Genomic DNA, 26,959 nt, shown 5'->3' with positions numbered 1-26,959 from the left:
ATATATAATATACATACTTAAGATCACAGGCTATGGTGCCAGGCTTCCTAGGTTCATATTCTACCTCTGCTGCTTATATAACCAATACTAACCCTCACATTGCTTTAGGCAAAATAAAAGTCCTTGTATCATAGGATTATGGCAAAGATTAATGAAGTAGCAAGCACGAAGTATTAAGAACACTTCTGGCATAGAGGATGTTCTGAGTAAACTAGGTTGTTACATATACATTTATTCCCTAATCATTTATCAACCTCTATTTGCAAAGTGCTTGCAGACTGGGGAAAATGAGTAACAGTCAATGTTCTCAAAGATATTAGAACTAGTAGAGAGACTTACACATCACTAGATAAATGTCAATAGTGGCTGTAAATACATTGCTAAAGGAGTATAAAGAACAGACTACAACAAGCTTCGTGAATGAGGAAGTGTGTTTAGCCATAACTCGGAAGAATGGTTAGATCTTAGACCAAGGAAGGTGGCTGAAAGTAATTTTTTGACAGGGGTGGATAAAACAATGGGATAATCTCAAAAATCTCTTTTAGAAAGTTAGGGTCTTTCACTCTTCTGGAGTAGGTTCACTGACCATTCTGTGGATGAACAAACGAAATGTCCTTCTAGATACAAAGAAACTAGTTACATAGAAAACTCTTTTCTTAAAAGAAAATTGAGGTCAAGCATTTCAGCACCCTGACCCTGTCTCCCACATACAGTAGTTTATACATTATATTTTTTATGAAACACTGCAACTAAGATTTCATTTTGTTATAAGGGGAAGAAGAAAACCAATAGCTACAATCTGCAATTGGCCTGCCTGGGCTTTGTTAGAAGAGGCCTGGTCTTACCTAGAGAGGAAGAGTCTGAATGTCATGAATCTCAGTGGATCTGTTTGTCTTATCTCCAGAATATCTGTCTCTGCCCCTCCTCCTGGCCTTTCTTCTAACTATAGCTTGTCGTTCAATCCCACAATCTAGGGAGAATGATAGATAGCTAGATTTTATTTGTTCCAATCAAGTCATCCTCCCCACACACCAGCAGTTCGCTCACTCTTCTGTTTTTTACGTTGGCCAGATTAGAAACTTGTGTCATAATCATTATTTTCCCCTACCTTGTCTCAGAGCTGGGTTTTGAGAATAAAATTTCATAATGTCACAAAGATTGGAGGCTTCAACCCCTACCACTTTACCACTGAGCTTTCAATTACTTTGCAATTGGTCCTTCTGTTTTCTGTCCATTTCTCTTACAATCATAAGTGTTTTTCCACTAAAAAAGAAAAAAATCTAAAGAAAAATGTTTTCTTTACTGAAACATTTTCAGTCTTCCTAATTTCCACAGAATAAGGTTTACATTCAGCCTACAATGCAGAACTTTCTTGAACCAGATCCCAGCCTGCTTGCTTCTCACTCTTGTCCTTTTATTGAGACTACAACTTGAAAACAAAATAAAGTGATCATTCTGTTGAACAGATTCCTTCTCTCAAAAGCCTACTCACTCAAAGATCTATCGAAATTCTACACATTTTTGAGAACCATCCTCAATAACAACATCTCTGAATCTCACCAGGAGTTCCCCCTTTCTCTAAATTACGATATTGCTTTGTATATATCTTTGAAGGACATTTGGCACATTCCATTCTAAATTTGTGTTATGATCATGTACGCAACATTCTCAATTAGGAGTCACTTATATTTTTTTGAATATGCTTTTTCCTTTTTCACTTTCCCTACCCCTATACAGTAGTTATCTTAGTGTCTTAAATAAAAAGCTAGATAGTTACACATCAACTGAGTGAGGGAACAAATGAAACAACCATAGAGAGTGCAAGGATGAGGATAAGAAACAGAATCTTTTCAAGTTGCAGAAACAAGTTTCCAATGGTTCTGCTTACTTAGTAGTGACCTGAACTCGCAGACTTCTGTCAATTTCATTCAAAGACTGCTGTTCTGTATCATAGGAAAGGAGCAGGGAGGCAAGCTTTGGTTAAAGCAGGGAAATCCAGAAAACGGTATTGAGATTGGTTCCTTGAGAATAGTTCCTTAAATGTCATTGATATACAACTCAACATCATTAAACTTATCTATCAAGATAAAAAGAAGTTTTTCGTGTTGAAGTGTTTCCAAATTTATAATGTAAGATTGTCTTAGTAGTAGATTGAGAAAGACACAAAGTTTCAACAAGGTGTATAGTGGGTGTAAAGATCTTTTAAAATTTTTACAGTTTACAATGCTTCTTGTCTACCTAGGGAGAGGTCCCTGTAATTGCGTGTAGCAATTAGTTAAGGCTTATTGTTAGAGATAAAAGGTTTTCCAGACTCAAATGCTTACAAGTTCTTCAGGTTATGACATTTCAGAGTCACCTTTGAATGTGCTGTCTAAATTTGAAAAAAAAAAAAAAAAAAAACAGGCATCCTGCCATTCTTGGACTAAAAAATACTCATCCTTTGCATGATACTATGCCACACACCTATTCTAAGGTTACTGAAGAGAAGAAATAAAACAGTTGGAATAATATGACTTCATTTCATTTTAACTGTGATTTTTTCTATTTCTATCCACAAATATGAGCTTGAATTCACTGTTTTGAGAGGCAAGCATCACTTGGAATTTAAAACAAAGCAACCTTAATGAACTAAACCAACTCTGGATGAAATGTCTCCTTTCATATCAACTCTCCAACCTGATTATGCATGTAAGCTATTTGCAGAGATGAAATTCGATTGGCTCCCACATTGAACACTGTGTTGGAAGTTAGTATTACAGCCGACACCTCAGATGACTTGAGGCATTAATTTGATTTGATAAAGTAAACAAGACACGATGCAAAGATGATTAACACAAGCAACTTTTTGCTAACAGGGTTTGCAGGTCATTTTGTTATTATACACTCATTGGATTCAGGTCTCAGATTTCGAAAGGTAAAAGGAGTTGTGCTTTAGAACAAAAGGGCAAAGAAATCCCTACCTTTTCCCCAGTGATTTGCCTAAATAATGACCTACAGTGTCTTGCCTGATGTGGCCCCTACCTCCCTGCCAAACTTCATCGTGACCACTCTTCCTCCTCTTTATTCTGCTCCAGTCACTTTGGCACGCAGAGCCTTTCTCCACTCAGTCTTTGCACTGAGCTCCTTTCATGGGCTCATTCTTATCCTGCAGGTTTGCTTTGTGGCAGACTATAGACACTAGCCACGTGTGCTGTTGAGCACTTAAAATGTACCAGTTTGAATTAAGCTGTGCTGTGTTAAATACACGCTGGGTTTTGACAATTTAATATCTATAAAATAGAATGACCTCATTAATATTTTTTCATATTGGCTTGTGGAAGTGAAATATTTTGGGTTAAAATATATTAAAATTTTATCAGCTTAAAAAATTTTTTTTTAGAATATGGCCACTAAAATCTTTGAAATTACATATGTGGCTTAGATCTGTGGCCTGCATTATATTTCTAATGGACAGCGCTGCACTGTATATAAACTCACATGTCACCTTAGTTAAATTTGTCAGAAGGCATTTGTTTATTTTCTCCATTTTATGCACTGCTATATCCATACCACCTAGATGCATGTAAGGCAAAAAAATAAATATTTGTGGAATGAATGAATACATTATACATGCAGTGATTGAGAGTTTGAGGTCTGGAATCCTCTTTGGATTTCAATCTCAGTTCTGATATTTATTAACTGTAATGGCTTGAACAATGGACTTATTCTTTCACATAGTGTTTTTGAAGATTAAATAAATTATGACATCCAAAAAGCTTAACTCAGTGTCTGATACATAGTAAGTGCTCAAAACATATTAGCTATAGATAAGTATTATTGTTCCATTCTGTAGCTAGGATTATAAGATACAATTAAGATAATTATTTACTGAGATCTTAAAATGGAAGAGCTGTGATTTAACTCCTGAACTATTGGACTGAGATTTATTTTCTGTCTATTAAGCAAATGTAAATCAGTATTTGATATAGATAAAAATCTGAAGTCAATTTAATGTTACTTCAATAATATTAAAGATAGATACATGGATCACATCTGGACATCCTGGAAGATATCAGACTTTGTACTCTAAGTCGAATATAATTGGTTAAAAACATGGCATATGATAACAAGCATTGTATTGCTAACAGTTTATCAGCAGTAGGACTCTTCCTACCTTACATGTATTAACATATTTAGTTCTCCAGCTCTGAAAATAATCACGGTCTATCATTATTTCTATTTTCTGGATGAGGAAACTGAGATACAAGAGGCCAAGCACCTTGTCAAGGTCACACAGCTAGGAGAGGAAGGAGGTGGAATTCTCACTCAGCTGATGTGGCCCCAGCACCTGCATGCTCCTGTTTTCTGCTGAACTGCATTCTGCTCTCCCATTTTATGCCTGTGGAACAGTAAAAGATGGGTCAGCATTCAGCCTTGTAGTTGCTGTGATTAACTCAGAGATAGGAACTGACTTCTGGTATTTATCAGTAACAGCACATTTCTAAGAAAAATTGTTTTTCCTTCTCAAAAAGTGGAATGGACCATCTCAAAGTCAGTTTTCTTTCCAGAGGACATCTTTGTAATCCATAGAAGCCTTGGTTAGCCCATCAAAACCTCTGCTGTCTGAGGAGTGTTTCTCCTTAATTGGACTTACAGCAAGGATAAATTATCCTACATATCATAACACATCAGGCTCAATCAAGCCCAGGAAGTGACTATTTTCTTCTCTCTTCAGAAGCCCAGCACAATAGATCTTACGCTTATGACACTTTCCATACTTAAATAAAACTAGACCAAGTTTATGATTGAAGAAGCCATCATCCTTCATTAGAATGGGAAAATAAATTTTCAGTACTATGCTACTAACATGTTTGAATGGCTCAATTCATTTTCTAGCAGGTCACGGCCAATATCCACTACAGAGCACCCTTGTTGAAAACAGTCCTCTTAAAGAATCTACTTTGTCTTGATGACAAAGAGGTATGTTCTTCCCCTGACAAGAAATGAGGAAAAAAAAAAAAAAAAACCCAAACCCTAAACCCTCTAAATGTTTTTATATTTCAGTGATTTGGCACTGTAACATTCTTCCCTGTGTGAGAGGGAAAAAGGAGTGGAAAGGATAGATCATTATCAGTGAGCATACTCCCACATGTGGCAGAAGCAATTGAAACCTGGAGGAACCGGCAGCCAGAGGCAGCCTGGAGCAGAGGGAGACATCAAAATGAAAGTCTGAAAGGCCAGGCTCTGCTGCAGCTCTGCCATCCACCACTGTGTATTTGAGCATCTCACAGACCTTTTCCAAGTAATTATAAAATGAGAGAGATGGTTTGATTAGATCACGAGATCATTTTTCACCAGTATAAGATATTTTTCACAAAATCTAGACCTATGTCAGAGAATTGAGGGAATTCCAATGTCTAGTATTTTGTCACAATGTGGAAGTCACAAGGAGGACTCCCTTCCACAGAACTTGGAGGTAAGAAACATGATGGTGTCTGGTAGCATCATCTACACATTTGCTACAAAGTAGCAAAATCTACACATTACGGTTGTGGTCAGTCATCAGGGAAAGTTAACGGGAAATGCATATGACTGTGTGTCTTAAGGGCTTGGGAACATGGGAAACTCAGAAGTACAAAAATGGAATATGAAGATGCTTAAGTATCTTGAGATCTAAACACAAAAGGGGTTTTATTTATTTATTTATTTATTTATTTATTTATTTGGAGAGGGATGTATGTGTACACAGGGTACAAAGCCAGCCTGAAAAATAGAAACCGGAAGACCAAACACTTTTCTGTTCTTTCCAGTTCTATGTCTGGGAGGGTGGCAAGGGGTGTATCATCTATGGAGATGGGCAGAGCAGCCTCCAGAGCTTGACACACCTGAGTGTTCCAATCAGATAATTCTCACTTGCCTTATTCTGACCTGGACTTCACAAGCATCCTCTGGCCCAAGAAAAGAAAATGCATTGGAAAGACTGGCATCAATGTCCAAAGTGCCTATAATTGTATTTTTTTTTTTTACTGGAAATAAAAAAAGGACTCCCTACAAGAAATGGGCCTCAGGGACTGTATGTACCAAATGGCCATTTCAAGAATTCTAATTACCTCATAATTGTATTGATCATTCTAAATAAGTAATTGACGTTGTGGTTGAAGTATACTCATCTCAGTGAGCTCTATTAATGTGAGTCTATGCCAAGGAGATGGATGGTACTGGCAAGGTGAGGTTTAAAACCAGATATCCATAAATATTTCAGACTTTGGATTCACTCTTAATTTTGAAATGGAAATCATGTCCCAGTCTCCATCCTGCTTGATTAGTAGGGGATCCTGTCATTTCTCCCTCTGGGACTTTCTTGGTTTCTCAGGAATGTTTACAAGTCCTGAAAACCTCTACTGGCTTTAGTATCTGTGTCAACCATTTTCTTCGCTACCAGCAGACTTCTTTTTTTTCCATTTCCTAATCAGCATTACCAAGGTTCTAGGTCTTCCTGTATAGCATCACCACAGGCCAGGCACAGGCCTGGCTTGTGCCAGGAAAGGAAAAGAAAAATTCTTTTTAAAATTGGACAAAGTTTTTATACTCGGTTAAATTAGGTCTCTCTCAATTCATATGTTGCAATCCTAATTCCCAGGACCTCAGAATGTGACCTTATTTGAAAATAGGGTTGTTGTGGGTGTACTTGGTTCAGATGAAATCATACTGGAGTAGGACAGACTCCTAATCCAGTATGACTGTTTTCCTTATAAAAATGGGAAATTTGAATACAGACACATGTTCTGGGAGAATGCCATGTGAAGATTAGAGTTATGTAGCCACAAACAAGGAATTATGAGACGTTAAGAGAGAGAGTCTAGAACATACTAGAGCCTTAAGAGGGAGTCTTTCTAGAGCCTTAAGAGGAAGCATGGCCCTAGTGATAACCTTGATCTTGGACTTCTGGCCTCCAGAATTGTATGACAGTAAGTTCTCTTGTCTAAGCCACTCAATTTGTGGTACTTGGTTACAGCAGACCTAGCAAACTAATATAGATATTATGGCTCTCTCAATCCTCAGAGTAGGCCAAACATACGAGCTATAACATTACGAGCCCTTACTGTGAAAATGCAGGGATCAGATTATCTATAAACATATAAATTCTGTAACAGGGACACTAGAACCTTCTTACCCAAAGTCTGAACCTCCTAGTCAATTTTCTGGCATCACCCAATGACAGAATCAAAACCCTCTTTCTGTACAGCTAGCCTAAGGTCTGGTTCACAGGCAAAATCCAAACAAGTTCTGCTGAGGTACAATTCTGATCACAATAAGAAAGTTTGTCTCATATATCACCATTATGGTATGGTATTTGGTTTCACCTTTGTATAGTCAAAGAGGCGATAAAGAATTCACCCCCCCAAAAAAATTAAAGAAGATTGAATTCTGCTATTACTTCAAAAAACATTGTTGTAAAATAGTAGATTGTCTCCTCCCTAGATATTTAGGTTTCAGAAGTATTTGTATAAGGTACTTGGTACCCTGAATTAGAATCTGTGAGACTGATGAGATGAATTCACTATAGACATGGTGTGAATTATTAGGCAAATATCTTTTGAGGCCTCCTGGTTGGTATTTTCCATGTACAGGGAACAGTATCCACACCTCACCCATGTAGCCATTTTCCCTCTCTACTCCCTGTTCTTATATATGCTAAGGGCCTTTCATAGCAAGGTCTGTCTGAGGTTCGTTTTTTTGTTGTTTTTTTTTAATTTTTTTTCTGGCCTCAGTGTGCTTGACCAACTCACCAAGCAGACTGAATTGCTAGAGTGTTAATAGTCCTGGAAGTAACTCTCAACCAATGCAGAAACAAATGGTGTGTTTATACCCATCAAGGTCAGTGTTAGGAGTTTCATTGCATCCCCCAAAAAGATACGCTCAAGTCCTGACAACCTGGTCCTTGTGAATATGACTTTATTGGAAATAGAGTCTTTGCAGATGTAATCATTTTACAAAAAGGCCATACTGGACAGACATAGGAGAAGCCAGCCGTGTGAAGACAGAGGCAGAGATTTGAGTTATATGGCAGCATGGTGGGATGCCTGGGACTACCAGAAGCTGGGAACAGCAAGGAATGATCTTCCTCTAAAGGGTCTGTAGAGAATGTGGCTCTGCCAACACCTTGGTTTCAGACTTCTAGGCTCCAGAACTGTGAGAGAATAAATCTCTCTTGTTTAAAGATCTCTAGTTTGTGGTACTTTATTATGACAGCCCTACGAAACTAATAGTTTTATGTATTAGCTTGGCAGGCTACAGTGCCAGCTATTTAATCAAACACTAATCTAGGTGTGGCTGTGAAGGTATTTTGTAGATCAAGTTAACATTAAGTAAAATACAGTACCTTCAATAATATGGTGAGCCTCATTCAATCAGTTGAAGGTCATAAGAGAAGCAGATAGAGTTTCTCAGAGAATAAAAGAGAAGCAGATGGAGTTTCTCAGAGAATAAATTCTACTTCAAAACCACAGTACCAACTTCTGCCTGTTTGTAGCCTACTAGCTTGTCCTGAAGATTGTGCAGTTGCCAGTCTCCACGATTGCACGAGCCAGTTTCTTAATAAATTCCTGTGTGTGTGTGTGTGTGTGTGTGTGTGTGTGTGTGTGTGTGTGTGGTTACACACACCATTTTTTCTGTTTCTCTTGAGATCTCAGACTGATCCAATACTCTCTCTTACTCCTGGAATGGAACAATTCTAGGATATGTTTGCGTATGAGTCAGTTCTTATGCTGCTATAAAGAACTGTGCAAGACTGGGTAACTTATAAAGAGAAGACACTTAATTGGCTTACAGTTCTGCTTGCCTGGAGAGGCCTTAGGAAACTTATAATCATGGCAGAAGGGGAAGCAAACATGTCCTTCACATGGCAGCAGGAGACAGAAGCCCAGAGTGAAAAGGGTAAAGTTCCTTATAAAACTATCAGATCTCATGAGAACTCACTCACTATCACAAGAACAGCATGGGGGAACCACCCCGATAATCGAATCACCTACCACAAGGCCCCTCCCTTGACACGTAGGGATTATGGGGACTACAATTCAAGATGGTCAGGGTGTGATTTGGGTGGGGGCACAGCCAAACCATATCAATTTGGCACTCTTTCTCGAAAGATCTCAGCAGGATTGATGCTCACAGTAGTAACCTGTGTATTACCTTTCTTGTATTTGCTCCCTACTTTGTGTGGCAAATAGATTCTAAGATGGTTCTCACGATCCTCGTTTCTCACTATTCCCATCCTCATGTGATTATCTTCCTTTGTGTGTAGACATGACCTAAGACTTTTTTGTAATAGAGGTAATTAGATACACATTATTCTAAGTACATAATTACAATACCAAAGATTGTGGTGCCTGTTTTTCTGAGAAAAGTCTCTCCCTTACTGGCTTAGAGAAAGGAAATGGCCTTGCAGGGAAAGTTCACCTGGCAAATAATTGAGGGCAGTCTCTGACTTGCAGCAAATAATGCCTGGCCAGCCGACTCATCTCTCTAATCCCAGCTCTTTGGGAGGCTGAGGTGCAAGGATTGTTTGAGCCCAGGAGTTTGAGACCAACCTAAGCAACATAGCCAGAACCCATTTTTACAAAAAATTTAAAAATTATCCCAGCTACTTGGGAGACTATGGTGGGCTGACTGCTTGAGCTCAGGTTGCAGTTGCAGTGAGGTATGATTGTGCTACTCCACTTCAGCCTGGATGACACAGTGAGAGCCTGTCTCAAAAAAAGGGGAAAAAACAAAAGATACTGAGGCCATCAGTATGACAATTCATATCAGCATGACAATTCATAAGGAACTGAATGCTGCCAGTAACCATGTTACCGTGGCGATAGATACTCCCCAAGTCTAACCTCACGTAAGACTGCAGCCCCACACAACACTTAGATGGCAGCCTTTGAGACCTGGAAGCATATTGGTTAGACTTCTCTCTATGCTCTTTGGAAAAATTACTCAAATTTTTCTATATGGTATAAACAACCTTATTAACCTCATGGAACTATCATTCGGATTTTTCTGATAATGTTTAAGTGATATCTTTATGGTGACATGCTACTAGAAAAAAATGCAACTAGAACTTAGGTCAAATCCTAGTTCAAGGAACTTCTTGTTCTACCCAAATGTATTCCTCTGGTGCTCACAAGAACTCAAATGTTGCATATAAAATTCTGGTGACATAGGAGGGCTCTAACTAACCTCCATACAGGAGGGAGTATGTAAGTGTGGATGTGGGTGTGTGGAGGTCTGTTTTTTGTGCTTTGTGAGAATTTGATTTTTACATCAACATTTTTATCAATCAGCTCACATCTCTACTTCCCATTCAGAGTAACTTGGCAGTAAGAAGCATCAAAGATAATCATTTTGTATGAGGAAATAAAGGGTTATTCAGCTATTAGCAGGCAAGAAAATTTGTCCTCTTCATCTCTAGCTTCCTAATCGACCTTGATTCAATTGGAAAACTGCAAAGATGTGACTGTTTCACCTCCATTTAAAATAATTAGAATTAGCGAGAGAATGTCTTATTGCCATACTTACCACTAGTTTTCACAATTATCTTGAACTTTTGGGAAAGGATGAAGGGAAAACATGTATGGACCTTTCTGGCAGGACAGAACGTATTAACAATCAGCCCAAAGAGCTCACAGGACATTCCTTTCAGTAAGTTGTTCTCATTTATTTTTCCATAAAATTATGACCTGATTCATTACCTTCTCATTGATCTGTAACTACAGTTCTTTGGAAAACGTATAAGATCTGAAGTCAGGAAAACATTTCAGAAGCATTCACTCTAACATGTAACCATTAATTTACCTTGAATTGGAAAAATAGCCTGAAAACCCCAGCATGCTTCCCTCTCAGGAGAAATTCAGTGTCACTAGATACAGGAAACTTTAGTATGCAATTCTAACAAAATCCCAGAGCAAAAAATGGATGAATACAGGGGAACTACCTATAGTATCATCAGAGGCCCAGGACATTAAAAAAAAAATCTCCTCTGGTAAAAGAAAATAATTCTTAAATTGGATAAAAACCAATATATAACTAATTATTATAGAGAATCCTTAAACAAAATTTGAAAGTAAAAATACAGCAAAGATATGCCTGGCAAATACTAACCAACACCAACACAAACACACAAAAAACACAATGCTGAGAGCCTACATTAACAGGAAGCCAGGTGAAGAGCAAAAACAAAAGTTAAATGATGCAAAAAAAGTATAATGATAAAATGATAAAGAATATAATCTGTAACACAATATGTCAGTTATCATGTTAATATATATTAGATAATATGGCTTCAGCTATTTGCAAGGCAAAACTTCAGAAGCCACAAAGCTAAATAGGAATACCTATTAAAGCAAAATTGAAAGTTTTTACTTATATTATTTAGTCTAAGACAAAGCAAGCATACCAAAAATTTTTAGAGAATTTATTTGGAATAGGGAGACAGAGGATTTCAAGAATCATCACAAACTCCTGTTCCACCATTTTGGGTTACAGTCCTTCCTTCCAAATGTTACTTGATATATGAACACATAGGAACATACTTTTGACTGTTAGATCAAAGAGAAAGCTAATAATAATAATAATGAGCCATGGATTGAAAATAAATATGTCATGAGATTTTGGCCAGAGTTGACCTCAAATGAAAAGTCAAAGATCTAAGAAACAAACTGCTAAATATTTAAAATTTTGTTTTCTAAAGAAACAGACTACCCTTTGTAGATAAGAATATGGGATTATGGAACGTCTTAACCATTGTAGGAAGGAGATATAAATCGGTAAAACCTGTTTGCAGACTATTATCTGACAAATAAAAAGGAAAATGAATACACCTTCTGGCCTAGCAATTTTACTTGTAGAAGTGCAAAAACAACCTAAATGTTTTTCATTTAATGATTATCTACAAAATCTCATGTAATTCCAGATTACTATAAACTCATTAAAATGACCCAGGTAAATAAATAAGAAATTAAGGTACAGAAGGAATAATTCTTCTTGCAAAAAATGTGCCCTAAACCCTATTATAAATTTATATATAGATATATACATTCACATATAAGTATTTGTAAAGATGCTTATAGAAGAGTAACAATAGCTATATCGTGGTACTGGTTTCAGAAGAAGGTTGTTTTTTGTGACTTTTTTTTTTAACTATAAGACTGTATTGGCCGGGCACGGTGGCTCACACCTGTAATCCCAGCACTTTGGGAGGCCGAGGCGGGTGGATCACGAGGTCAAGAGATCGAGACCATCCTGGTCAACATGGTGAAACCTCGTCTGTACTAAAAATATAAAAAATCAGCTGGGCATGGTGGCACGTGCCTGTAATCCCAGTTACTCAGGAGGCTGAGGCAGGAGAATTGCCTGAACCCAGGAGGCAGAGGTTGCAGTGAGCCGAGAATGTGCCATTGCACTCCAGCCTGGGTAACAGGAGCGATACTCTGTCTCAAAAAAAAAAAAAAAAAAAAAAAAAAAAGACTGTATTACATATAAAATACACACCATTTTAAAGATTCTCCAGATTAAGAATATTATACACGGATTTATTATAATACTGGAATATACATCACAGCATTATTTATAAATTTGGAAAATTAAAGAGTCTAGAAATAGGAAAATAGCAAGTTTTGGTGAAAGTATAAAATGAAATACAGGGCAACATTTAAAATTATCTCATAAAAAAATTTTTTTTGATGAAAAACTATGTTAGTAATAAAATGCCAGATTGTTTTTAAAAGGCAAGTTATAAAGTATATGGCCTGAATAAGCAATGATTATATACATTCAGCACGATTGACTAACCATGCCTGAAAGGATCCTCTTTCTTTGTCTGGTATCAGTCATGGCTCTATGTCCATGGGGCACTTTGAGGATTTTGCAAAGTCCTTCATGCTCCCACTATCTGCTACTTAACATTCTAATATTTTTATAGCTTTTAGCTCAAGCAACTTAACCTAACTGAATCTGCACCTTCTCTTCAATCTTGTCATCATGATGTTGGTACACATACACAGTGGCCATGGAATTGGAGTTGATATGTGGGAATATGGGAGAGAATAGATTAACGTGTTAATGTAGTTTGTATTTTGTGTCTAAGCGATAAGACTACAAGTGTTTTTTGTCTTTTTATTTTTATTTTATGAATTCTCTAAAAGTAATATGTATTTCTGGAGTAATTTTAAAGTTACTGAAAAGGCGACTTTAAAGCAATGTGGATTGAAGAATCCCAATTGCGATTTGGTAGACATATGTACATATATATGTTATATGCCCCAGCTTAGTTGTGGTTATGTCTTTGGGTGGTGAGAATAGGATTGTTTGCTTCCACATATGTTTAAATTTTATAATCAGTATAATGTCAATAATTAAAAATTTAAGTATTAAAATTCTTGAAAATGTTAGAGATTGTAGTCTAAGATCTAGTAACTCAAAAGTGTAGATCACAGACCCACAGTGTTGGATGTTACCTGGGAGGTGGAGAAACTCAGGGGCAACCCCATTTCTGCTCATTTAGTATCTGCCTTTTAGCGAGGTGATCAGCATGAATATTAAAATTTCACAAGTAGTCTGTAGATGATCATTCACTACCCAGAGACTTTTTTCATCTATGGTATCATTGTTCTTTAGCTCCTGTGTTAAAAATTCTGATTGGTATTAAGTGCTGGCATAGTTAGGAGTGACTGAAGTTGAATGATGAACACTTAATTTCTAACACTTGGTCACTCCTATAGTGCTTTGAATAGGATTTCTTTTCTGTAATGTTTTGATTAAAAATATACATACCTTATACACCTATAAGTAGTCTATTTGAATATGGAGTAAATAGAGGGAAGGCAGGGATAGAAGAGTGGAGAAATTTTGACTGTAATTAATCCTCCCCGATAAGCAGAGAGGAGGTGCTTAGAGACATAAGTGATGATGGAGTTAAGAAGTGGATATATTTTTATCAAATCATTTTTCTTCAATACTGATTATCAGATTATGGGAGGACTTATTAACAACTTATACCCATATGTAGCTTTTGATTTTATAAAACATTTTTCATAAGTATCTAAATGGATTGTTACCACTACCCAGTGGGATAGACATTTTAAGCAAGATCTCTGTGGTTCAGAGAGGTTCACATCTGGCTAAAGACCTGAGAGCTAATCTCAAAGGGTCCAAGCTCCTTTCTGCATTAATAGCCAAGATAGCAAGGAAGAGCCATGACGACTCTTCCTCATGAACGAATCTCTTGCTGTGATCCCATTGCTTCAGTCATATGTCTTTCTCATCTACCTAAGCCCAGAACTGTGTTGAGTACTAGGCAGAAAGCTAAGAAACATAATATGTAGTCCTCACCAATAAGGATCATACAATCTTCTGAAGACAGACTGTCATTCCCATGTTTTATATGTATTTACATCATCCTTATGAACATGACATATACTAGGTGAGTGCTCAATCTGGAAATCACTTTTCCTTAAACTCTAGCTCAATAAACTTATTTTTTAACAATCCTGGGGACTTACATATAGGAACCAGCATGCTTCTATCAAAGTAAGTGAGTCCACTTTTATCAGAACATTTTTTTTCTGTTTTTCATTGTGACATCAACATTTATTCCCAGAAAGCAGGAATAGCATTTCCCAGATTAACAACTCCAGACCATTTCAAATGAAAATCCCTTCTGATTATGTGACTTGTTACTGTTCTGAAGAGCCACACCCCAGAGAGCAGAGAATGACATTCATCTGCCACTGCTGCTGCTCCCTGTTAGAAATGACTGCTCAGTATCGTCACCAAGTAACAGGTTTTACTGCTCTGCCTACTTGTTTGCTGGACTCACTAAGATCAGTGAAAGGGTTAGTTTAGAAAAAAATAAAATGTCTTCAATAAGGAATGCTGTAATGAAAGTGACAACTTTTAGTTTCTACAAACATGCACTAGAAAATATTATTAAAATTTTGCCTTAGAACTGAGCATTGTAGGCACACAGACATTTTTCCAAACTCATTTGCATGTATTTACTCATTCTAGTTAATAGCACCATATATGAGTTTTTAGACAGCAAAGAAGCATGGCAAGAACATAGAGTCTGCAACTGCATTTCCTGAGTTTGAACTGAGATTTTACCAAGCATTAGATGTATATATACTTAGGCAAATTGCTTAACATTGCTGTGATTCAGCTTACTCATCTGTAAAATGGGAAGAATAATTGGATCTCATCGTGCTGTTAAGAAGACTGAATGAGATCATGTAACCATGGTGCTTAGGACAGTGCTTGGCACCACACATATATTAGCTATTGCTAAATAGCACCTTCTGTGGAACTGAAGTTCAAACATCTTCCCTCTGTAGGGAATGTACAGTAAGAGATTTCTATACATTCTATGTGATAGTGCAACTCTTTATACCTACAGAAAATGATATTGGGAATTGTCATTTTGCATTGAATGCATTGAATATGAAATTAGGAGTTATGTGTCAGTAATTATAATTCTCATCTAAATTAACTTGAGAACTAATTTCTTAGCCTAAGATACAGTTCCTCATTTGTAAAAGAGGAGGTTAGAATAGCTGATCTCAAAATTTTCTTTCAGTCCTAAATTTCAAGGATTCTGAGATTTTGCTTAGGGTTCTATCTAGTATGAGAAAGAGAAGTTTGGTATGACTGATCACAACCAATAATTGTATGTATAGTATTATAATTCATAATTGAAACTGAAAGAAAAGACATTTTAAACTGTCTTAGCTAATAGCTATTCTTTATAAAGAATATAGATAGCTAATAGCTATTCTTTATAAAGTTTATTCCAATTATCTGGTGCTTATATCATTGGAAACAGAATCCACTATATTAGAGCTAACTGGATTCCTTAGAAAACTCAGTCCTGGGAGTGAATAGTTATCTATTGAACCACAACTCTAGAAAAGTATCTAAAATGACCCTAGGAAGCTGATCCAGAAATGTCAGGACCACAGCTGTAATAATTCTGTGGCCCTGGGGCCCAGTGGAAGGTTAAAGCAGTCTAGCCACAGGAGGCTGACTCTTGGTCAACAGCTGATTAGCCTGCTGGAGGAAGGAGATCTGAACTGAGGGGACCGACTGCTCAGGAGTCTTTGAAGACCCATTGAGCACCCATATGACTTATTCAGTAAATGCTTTAGTTTGTGTGGTAGTGGGTTGTATATGTGAATCTAATGAAATGACTCTTGACTTGCAACAGAACAAGACATCTTAAAAATTTTCCATCCACTGCTTTCAGTAATATTTGAGGGTAAGAAACTATGTCCAAAATAAACAGAAAATGTTAAAAAGTCACGTTGGTGACATTGATGTGATTCCTTGCCCTCATAGTGCATACATCCTGGAACACCTGTCCATGTGGAACTCCCTTAGCCTATATTTGCCTAGGAAATCGCCCATTTACATTTGAGGAAAGATTGCCATGGTTTATAATTCACACACCATCACCCTCCCTCCAACCCCACATAAGTCCTATAACTAGAAAAAATAACAAGTCCTTGTTGAGACATGGTGATAAGTGACCAGCACTGTAAAATGACATGTTAGACTTCAATGTTCTTGAGGCAGGCAAAATGCAAATGCTGAATGTTCTTTAAGTGCTCTAACAGATATGATGTTGCAAATAGTAAAAATAGTTACAGGAAGGGTTGGAAGAAGTTCTATAGATTAGTGCTGTCCAATAGAACAGGCTGCAAAGAAGGCAAGACTCTAGATCTGTGTGCTGTCCAATACGGTAGCCACTAGCCATATGTGCCTATTGAATGCTTGCAGTATGGTAAGGGTGATCGAGAAACTAAATAAATTTTATTTGATTTCAATTCCTTTACATAATATGGCTGGGGTTACTATATTAGACAGCACAGCTATAGATCCTACAAGAAACTTGACTTGTTACTGTTTAGTAAATAATTTTAACCCAAGCCCTCTGCCATTATTTCCACTGTTTTTTTCTCAAAACCATTTGAGAAAAAAAATTAACTTTTAATTTCCAGCCTTGGTATTGAGTAGTCCAGCTCCAAGGAAAATGACTGGGGAGGGGGGTTATATCTGTTTTTCTCCTGTGGCTTTTCTTACCATCAATCTTCTCCTTTAACTCTATTAACTTCTTACCTTTTTAAACCCTCAAGCACTGTTTCAATTCACACCTTCCTGTTTTGCTCTGTTTCTTATAAACAATTAGTTTATAATGCCACCTTGGATAATTTTTATTGCAATATGTTATTACTGAACACCAAACAATGTGTTTGAATTCTAAAGCCAAGGTTTTTCAAAGTGTGATCTAAGAACCCTGGCACTAGAGCTGCCTGGGGGTTTGGGGAAGTGCATTTGAAAATTTGGATTCCAGCTCAGACACTGATTTTTAAAAATCTATGGAAGAAGAAACAAAGAATCTTCTTAGGCACCAGTATAGTGGGTAGACTCTGAAACCAGGCTGCCTTGTCTTTAATTACAGCTCCAGATTTTACTAAATGTTAAAATGTAAGCAAGTAACAAAACGTATTTGTACCTCCACTTTCTTCCTTGTGAAATGAGAAAATCATAGTTCTTAACTCAGGGCTGCTGTGAGGAAAGATTCAGTTGATGCGTGTGAAGTGCTTAAAAGAGTGCCTGGTGATATTGGGCATTATATTAAATATAATTCCCGTTACATTTAGAAAACAACTTGAATAAATCTTATGTACCCTTAAGTTTGAGAACTCCGTTTCAAGGAAAACAGAAAAGTAGAGAACTCAGATTGTGTAGAGATAGCTCCTATCTTGCGTTTGTGTGTTCTCAGCTGTAAAACGAGATGGTGATATTTGCTCAGAGTTAAATGGATATAGAAAACAAATGTGAAAGCACTTTACATTTCATGTAAAGCTGTATTTTGGTTTACACATGAGAATACCAGATTGGGGTTTTAGATAGAATGAGATGCTTAGGGACTATCAAATAGACAGAGTATCACATCGGGAAACTGCGAAGAGAAGGAAGAATCAAATTCATGTATGTGGGAGGGAGGAGTGGTATCCCTCTGTGAGTGCAATTTACAAATAGCTGTGCTTATAACATAAAGACTTTCAATGGAATCATTGTGCATACCAGGTTATAAAGCCTTCCATTTCATAAATAACATACACCTGCCAAATGGGATAGGCGCTTTTCCCTTGTCAGCAAGCTAGAGTGAAAGCTTTGCTGATCATCATGCTGCCGGCTAGAAAATGGACTTCATCATCAATTTATTCTGGAAGTGAGAAGCTCCTTGCCCCTGGGAGAGATTATAAGATGGAGTCATTTTACTCCTGACACCTTCAGAGTCAGTTATTCCTTGTGGGACAACTCAAGATTCACATTGTATGCCTTTGGCAAGAAAAGATTTTCTACAAGCTACTGGCTAACACCTCACAGAAGAGTTTTATTTAAGGTCCTTTTGGGACCAGAAACCAAAACCAATAAATTAACACTTTCTAGGGAACACAAAATATCTCAAGGCTGAAGCTGGTAGACTTCTTTTCTTTTCTTTCAGTATTACAAATCATTACTCTTTTAAATGAATAATAGAATTCTGAAAGTAGTATGTGGTAAGTTTTGACGTTTTCTACCCTCTCAATTTCTGAAATAGACATGTAAAGTAATTGCCCTTCATTTTACTTAAATACCATACTGTACTCTATTTCCATTAAAGAAACTATGCATGCTACCCTCTTTTAATATTTTTTAAAGTACTACATGTCTATCATTTAAGTGTTTTTTTCTGTGAATATGATTGTGCCTTAGAGCTCGTTTCAGAAGAGCAACGATTGGTCTAGTTGCCCATCATAATTACTTGTTTTCAGAAGTTATTTTAGTTCTGGACTTCCCTTGGGCATGGGAAAAGGGGCCTGGGAAAATTGAACTGTGGGGACCCGTGGCACAAAGGAGCTCTGAGAGCTCTAGTCAGCTCTGAAATTGAGACACGTTGAACCAGTGACACCTCAAAGAGATCTTTATCTAAGCCTCATCATAAAATCTGCCATTAACAGGAAAGAATTGGCAGAATTTTTTCAACAGGACTCAGCTTGCTTAGAACCTATGAATAGAAAACCTACCAGATTCTGGCTGGAGCGAATAGGGTCAGCTGAGCACCCAAGAAAGCCAAATTGATACCTCCTGGGGCTGATGTCTGACTAGACAGACAGGCTTTAGAGTATGCAGAGCAAGATCCTGAACATATTGCTATTGCTCTTGTATTGTTTTCATACTAGGTGGAAGTTGAATCTTAAACATATTTTTTCCCTCAATTTGTAGTTAACTTCCATTGTCTAAGCATTGGACCAGTAAACACAACTAAGCAAGGTTCTTAATAGATAATCATTTATCCCCTCTTTTGTCAATCCCTATCACATTTTCAAAGTAAGTCATCCTCCACTGTCCCAGGAAAAGAAATGCCAGCCTCTAAAAGCAAAGATAAATAAAAATATATATATTTATTCTTGGCTTTTGAGCTTCCAAAACTTAGACTACGTTGCTGGTCTAGGCAACCTGAGGGTCATGTAAGAATTTTTCAGAGGTAAACCACTGTATGCCATTTTAGCATTACTGGCTGACTTAAATGCTAAAGCACCTGTGTACTTTTGACTTCAACTAAAGTCAGTTTTTATCTCATGGGGATTCACAGAAAACTTTGACAATCCAATTACAACAATGGATTCAATCCGTAGTCTTAAAAAAAAAAAAAAAAAAAAAAAAACTTGTACATATAAACACAAAAATTTTGTACACAATTTTTGGAGTTTCTTGGATATTATGAAGTCTATCCACAGATGCCCAGAACAAACCTAACTTAAACTAAAATGTGAAATTACATTATCAATTGGAAAGAATAGACTTTGGAATCTGACAGCTTAAATTTGCACCTTGCCTCTGTTACTGGCTATGTGCGGTATCTTATATAGACTTCATTTCTCTCCTTTATAAAATGAGAATAATGAAAGCATCTATTTCCTACAGTTTTTATGGGAATTAGATGATGTAATGTGTACAAAACTCTTAGCACAGGCCTAGCTTAAAGATAGCATTCAATGGAAGTTGACACTATATTGAAATCAATCATTCGAAAACAATATGAATAGAATTCAACAAAATGAAAATTACCTTAAATGCATAATTCTTTTCTCTCATCTCAGAAGATGTAGTAGATGTAAAATAAAATGGATTTAAAGGGGAAGAAAACAAAGAGAGGAGTGCTTGAACATGGATGCCATAGAGGAGCAAAGTACCATGGTAGAAGAAAAAGATAGGGGGGGCTCTTTTTTCTTTTTTCTTTTCTTTTCTTTGAGATGGAGTCTCACTCTGTCACCAAGCTGGAGTGCACTGGTGTGATCTCGGCTTACTGCAACTGCAGCCTCTTGGGTTCAAGTGATTCTCATGCCTCAGCCTCCCAAGTAGCTGGTACCACAGGCACGGCTCATGCCACCACGCCCAACTAATGTTGTGTGTGTGTGTGTGTGTGTGTGTGTGTGTGTGTGTGTGTGTGTGTTTCAGTAGAGATGAGGTTTCACTGCGTTAGCCAGGGTGGTCTCGATCTCCTGACCTCGTGATCCACCAGCCTTGGCCTCCCAAACTGCTGGGATAACAGGTGTGAGCCACTGCACCTGGGCAGGGTGGGCTTTTAACCTGTATCTTTAAGAACTTTCTAGACAGTAGCTCAAGGGACAGAAAAACGGCACTGACTACCCAGTGCCACTGGGCTAGCAGATAGTATCAGGCTACACAGGAGCCTGACAAGTGTTGGAGAGAGAAAAAAGAGACCTGTGAGGATGCCAAACCCCGTAGCATCTTCAAACCCATTCCCAGCATTATCTGACTACAATCTAGAGTTGAAAGTCACCTGATGAGAAAAGTGCAAAGATGGATGGTCAGGTTCAAATTGTGGCTTAGTGGGTTCTCTGCCAACAATCAGCATCCACCCACTCTGCAACCCTCAGGAGCACAAGCTAGAACCTGGGTCTCCTGCTTTCAATATCAGCCAGAGTAAAACAAGTTCAAAGGCAAAAACAACTGTACACCCAAGGAGCATAACTGTTGCAAAACAAAGGCGGCCATCCAAACCACCCATACTAGGTGACCAGGTGACCCAGTATTAGCATCGCTTCTGAAAATTCTAGCCAAAACTAAGCAAAACTAATAAAACTTCTCACAGAATTAAGATAGAACAGTTGGAATTTGAGGCATAACAAGCATTTATAAATAAGAACCAAGAAGAAGGCATACTTGGCTTGAAAATGTTAGTTTAAATAAATTACCAATACCTTGGATAAACAACTAAAAAGATACAGCAAGTTATAAAACAGAATACTGAGAAGTGGGCTAGAAAAAAATTCTCCCAAAATTTCCATGGAGAGAAGAAAAAGAGAGGAAAAAAGTCAAGATATTTAGAGTCAGCAATAGAAATATCAAAGTAATTTTAAAAAGAAGTTCCATTTGGAGAGAAAAAAATGTATGTAGACACAGAAAAGGAAATATTTCAAGAAGTGACATCCAAGAATTTCTCTAATTGAAAAAGGTTAGAAAACTTGTGATTGAAAGGGTTTCAGCATGAAACAGCATAGAGAAAAAGAAACCCAATCCTAAAATTATTATTGTAAAATGCATGGCTATTGAAGACAAAGATAAAAATTTAAAAGTATCTAGAGAGAAAAGGAGACTCTCCATAAAGAGAATTTTGGCATCAGACTTCAAAAAGGCATGCTTGAGTGCAGGACACAGTGATCTAATATTTTCAGAATGTTGCAAGAGGTAGCTTCCTGATTTTAAATAAAAATCAAAATCCAGAAATATGCTATTACATAAAATCATTAAGATACATATTTAAAAAATGAGTTTTTGAAGCTTGGCAAACTCTTGCTCAAATTTATATGGAAGAAGAAAAGTCAACTTTGAAAAAGAAAATGAAACATATGAGGGGTAGTTAAAGAGGAAGGACTTACTCTACCTATATTAAAATATAACCAAAGCTCTAGTGATAAATGTCAGTTTAGTGTTAACTCAGGAATAGACAAATCAATGGATGAGAACAAAGTTTGGCTTTCATCATAGCACCACAAAGTAATAGGGCAAAAGGATTGTTTAGGAAAGTTGTTTAAAAAACAGAATAAGTATATGAAGAAAAATAAAACTAACCATGCACATTTCCATAGCATTAGATGGTAGACAGATTAAAAACTTGTTATTAAATAAAAAGAATAAAAGTATAAGCAAAATTTTATAATATAGGCATAGAAAAAACTTTGAAACCCCAACATATAAACTGTATGGCAAAATATATGGATGATTTGATTACATCAAAATCAACCGTCTAATGGACAACAAACAAAATCAACAGATAGATGGCATAATAAGAAAGACATTTGTAAGTCAGTAAGAAAAAGACAGTAATATCAATGGAAAACTGAGGAAAATAGGCAAACAAGTAGTATGTAGGTAGATAAAAGCATGGCTAACAGGTACATATATGAAGGAATACTCAACCATACTATTGATCAGATAAAGGAAAAATAAACAACAATAATATATCACTTTATACAAGTCAGAATGGCAAAAACATAATTTTTAGGAATGACAGGAATCTGGAAACAACCTTTGTTGTTATTGATCAAAAACATGTAAAATATGAACCATGAAGACAATGGAAAAAACATCTATAGGAAGGAAGGAAGGAAATATCACAGAGTGAAATTTCAAACGTGTTAAGCATGAAAAATCAGAAGCAGAGAGGCTTGAGCAGCAAAATATCCTATACATAAGATTAAAAATACGCTCTCACATAACAGTATTGCAGGAAGATGTGCATATTTAAGACCTGTATCACAAATAGGGTGGTGTCCATGTGTCTAAGGGGAATGGTGGCAGACATTGAGAAGAAGAAGAAAAATAACAATAGATAAGGGGGAAGCCTTGAATTGACCAATGATGGCAATGTGTAATGATCTGAGGAATGTATTAACTCTGCACTCAAAAACAAACACATAGATCTTTAAAGCATGGAACAAATTAAGCAAATAATATGAGGATTAAATTGCAAATATTAAAGAGATAAGAAAAACTTTAGATTTGGATGGATTTAAATATATTTGTATGGAAAAAAATTAAGTCATTTTAAAAAGTCTAACATAATTTAGTATTTTATTTTAGAGATTTTAAAAGTTGTTTTATTTTAGGGATATAGTAGGACACTGGTCAAGGAAAGAACAGAGTGTGTCAATGTTTTAAAAGTATCTCTGCATAACTGTTTTTGTCAACTCTAAGCTTTAAAAAATATAGAGAACTATGTATATTATAGATTTTAAAAGTGTTTTAAAGTACAGAATGAATGATTAGTGGGATAAAAAGAGTTTCTGGAGGGGACTGTTAGTTTAGACTAATGGTCTGATAGAGAATAAAACTGAGGTGACCAAATGATTAGGCTTGGCTCCAGGAAAGGATGGGGATTTTGTCTTATAGAAATAGTTGCTTGATTGGTGACAGACGGGGACATTTTGAATATCTTGTTTATCCTTACTTATTTACAAAGGATCATAAATCTAGGATGATAAGATCATAAGTCAAAGATAATAGAACCAGTCATACCTAAAAAGATACAACTGCAGAAAGAGTTGAAGTCACCTAATATTTAGTAATGATGATGTAAATAATACTGTTGATATCTTGAAATGATATACCCCCTCACTTCCTAGGGGCTGAAAGAGCTGCGACTGTAGCTCACAAAATGTTTCACATGAATATAAGACTGCCATCTTTTTTTATAGGTTATTACATTGATTCAATGCAATGAGACCTGGTAGTGCCCCATCTTCTCTGTCAACATCAGAAGGATTTGTGGTCACATTCTCATAATGAAAAGGAAGAATGGGCTGTTAGAACTAGCCTAAGGCAGGCATTTTTATAAAGGAGATGAGTCATGCAACAAGAGAGGGAGGTAGAAAAGAAATGACTAAAAATAATCAGGGTAAAAATAGTTTCAGAAACTGAAGAAAATACTACTGGAATCTCTATATTCATGTTTCAGTGATAGGTATTTTTGTTGCCTCCATATGCTTCCTACACACTGATCACCTACCTTAAATGTCCCCATGTCTATAACCATCACAGCTTCTATTTCCAGAGTTACAAGTCTCTGTTCTTTTCTAGAGCCAAGCCTAATCATTTTGTGACCTCAATTTTATTCTCCATCTATTAGTCTAAACTAACATTATGATATACTGATATTTTAATGGTCCTGTTCTTCCCCCAGAGACTCTTTCTATCTCACTAATTCTCCATTCTTCACTTTAAAACACATTTTTATCTGAATTTACACATTTCTTTATATTCTTTCCTCTATAGCCAGATATAGAGTTGACAAAAACAGCTATATGATGACACTTTTTTTTTAATTTAACATACTCTCTTCTTTCCTTAAAAAAGTCTGACTACATGTCTTAATTGCTGAATATTGAACATTTTATTGGGGCTCTGAATAAATTCTTCCTACTGTTTAAAATTAGCTCTATATTTATGATTTCAGGGCTTTGAGTATGGCAAGCATTGTTCTAATTCCTCATAGAATTCTATGTGTAAGATTTCTTATAGAAATATAATTCTATAAGATTATAGAATTCCTTATAGGATTCTATAAGGAATTAGAACAATGCTTGCCATACTCAAGGCCCTGAAATCATAATATAGCACTAAACCATGTTGACCACCTTATATAAAACCAATAATATTGTGTGGATGCAATGATTCACAGACTGTTTTACTTCTAAAAGGAAATTTTTATGAGACAAGGTTGAAGTCTTTGTGCATTGTAACCAAACATATCATTATAACAAAATATTCTATGAAATAAACCATGAAACAATTACCCAGAATTCTCTATGCCTACAAATGTCAACTGAGAATAAAGAGAGGAAATTCCAATAGTTTCATGACAGGGCTACAAATTACACATGGGTCATATTCTGAGGACCAAGAAAAAAAAAGCCTGAGTTTACACAACAGTTTAAACTGTTGAATGAGTGTTTTGCTTTATTAGATAAAAAGATACAAGGTCATTTAAACAGTGAAAGAAGAGAGGGTATTTTTTATACTCAGTAGAATATTGAAAAATTCTTCCCTGAGGGAAAATAATCAAATACTCTCATTATGTTATAAACAACAAATGTAACCTTTTCAGTCTCAGGCAATTCATCTAGTTTTGGAAAATATATGTGATTATTAGTATATTCTCTGCTACCTCATGATTTCTGCCTAATGATAAAATATATGATACTCTCATAAACCACAGAAGTTTATGCATAGGTTTATTACTTTCCTTCATATACAGCTGTAATGTATTTGCTAAATATTTTCTCTTTTCCTCTGTCATTTTCATAATTAACAATTTTCAGCATCCCCAGGCTGGGTTGCATTGCTTTGTAGCTAAAATATCAAATACTTAATTTGAACTGAATATATCAGTTAGGAAATATAACATGGAAGAAAGTGTACTCTCTCTCTCTCGCTCTCTCTCACACACTCTCTCTCTCTCTCTCTCTCTCTCTCTCTATATATATATATATATATATATGTACACTTTCTTCCACGTTATATTTCCTGATATATATATATATATATATATATATAATATCTATATATATATATATATATATATATATAATATCTATATATATAGAGAGAGAGCAAGAGAGAGAGATCTATCTATCTATCTATCTATCTATCTATCTATATATATATATAGAGAGAGAGAGAGAGAAACCACTGATATAATTAGTTCTTCATTTTTCTCATGTATTTAATCTAAAAAATGACTAACAATCATTTTGTTGATATGACTAGTCCTCAAAATTATGGCCCTTTTCTAACTTTGCTTTATTAGAGACACACTCCTTTATGTGAAAGCCTCTGGGCTCAGTTACAAAGGTCATAATAAAAGAAAAAAATACATCAAGGGTATGGTTCATTTCAAGAGCTTATGTATGAGATATACAAATTGATAAATGTTTTTATTGAGATATAATTTATATGACATAATATTCAGTATTTTAAAGTATAAGATTAAGTGATTTTTAGTCTATTCACTAATTATATAACCTTCACTTCTACCTAATTTCAAAATATTTTAAATGTGCCAAAAAGAAACCTCATACCCATTAGCAGTCATTTCCCATTCCCACCTTCTACCAACCCTCAGAAACCACAAATGTACTTTCTTGTCTATATGGATTTGTCTGTTCTGGATATTTCACATAAATGGAATTATATATTTGGCTTTTTGTGTCTGGCTTCTTTCACTTAGCCAGATGTTTTTAAGGTTTATCCTTGTCGTAGCATAAATCAATATTTCTTTTTTATGATAATATTTCCATTTTCATTTTTTGTTAGATATAGAACACTTAGTCTTTCATCAGTGCATGGACATTTGAGCTGTTTCAGCCTTTTAGCTATGATGAACATGCTTGGAATGCTATGAACATTTATGCACAAGTTCTTGTGTGGACAGACATTTTCAATTCTCTTGGTTATGCACTTTGGATTGGAATTCCTGGTTTGTATGCTAACTCCATGTTTAACTTTTAAAAGAAGCTGACAAACTGTTTTCCAAAGCAACTGAACCATTTTACATTTCCATGAGCAATGTATGAGAGTTCCAATTTCTCCACATCCTCACTAATACTTGTTTATTGTCTGTGTTATAGTCATCCTAGTACATGCAAAGCGGTAAGGAAGATGAATTTTACAGAAACTCACATTAAAGGAATCTTTTGCCATGGGATTTCCTTAATGATTAATTATCTTACTCATTTAACTTACATCAATTTATTACAAAAATCAATTTTTACAAAATTGTAAAAGTTTCTTTAAGAAACTGATTCTTTAAACACACCTGTTAATTAGTTGAAATGATATGGTAACTAAGAACAGTCTCCAAGCT

At 36.0% G+C, this 26,959-nt stretch overlaps 1 long non-coding RNA gene across 2 annotated transcripts in view; it reads right to left on the bottom strand.

The window, feature by feature from the left end:
- LOC141584577 (uncharacterized) overlaps window positions 1–26,959 on the bottom strand; it is a 54,845-nt gene that overhangs the window by 21,358 nt on the left and 6,528 nt on the right. The window contains exon 2 of one of the 2 annotated variants that reach the window (XR_012517695.1): window positions 4,259–4,378. The exons of the other annotated variant lie outside the window; for it this stretch is intronic. This is a non-coding gene — a long non-coding RNA (uncharacterized LOC141584577). The remainder of the gene's footprint in view (window positions 1–4,258; window positions 4,379–26,959) is intronic. 2 annotated transcript variants of the gene reach the window in all.

Source organism: Saimiri boliviensis, chromosome 5, assembly GCF_048565385.1.
Source record: "Saimiri boliviensis isolate mSaiBol1 chromosome 5, mSaiBol1.pri, whole genome shotgun sequence".
NCBI classification, from domain to species: domain Eukaryota; kingdom Metazoa; phylum Chordata; class Mammalia; order Primates; family Cebidae; genus Saimiri; species Saimiri boliviensis.
Note: the sequence above shows the minus strand (reverse complement) of the source record. Positions and strands in the feature narration are given on the sequence as shown.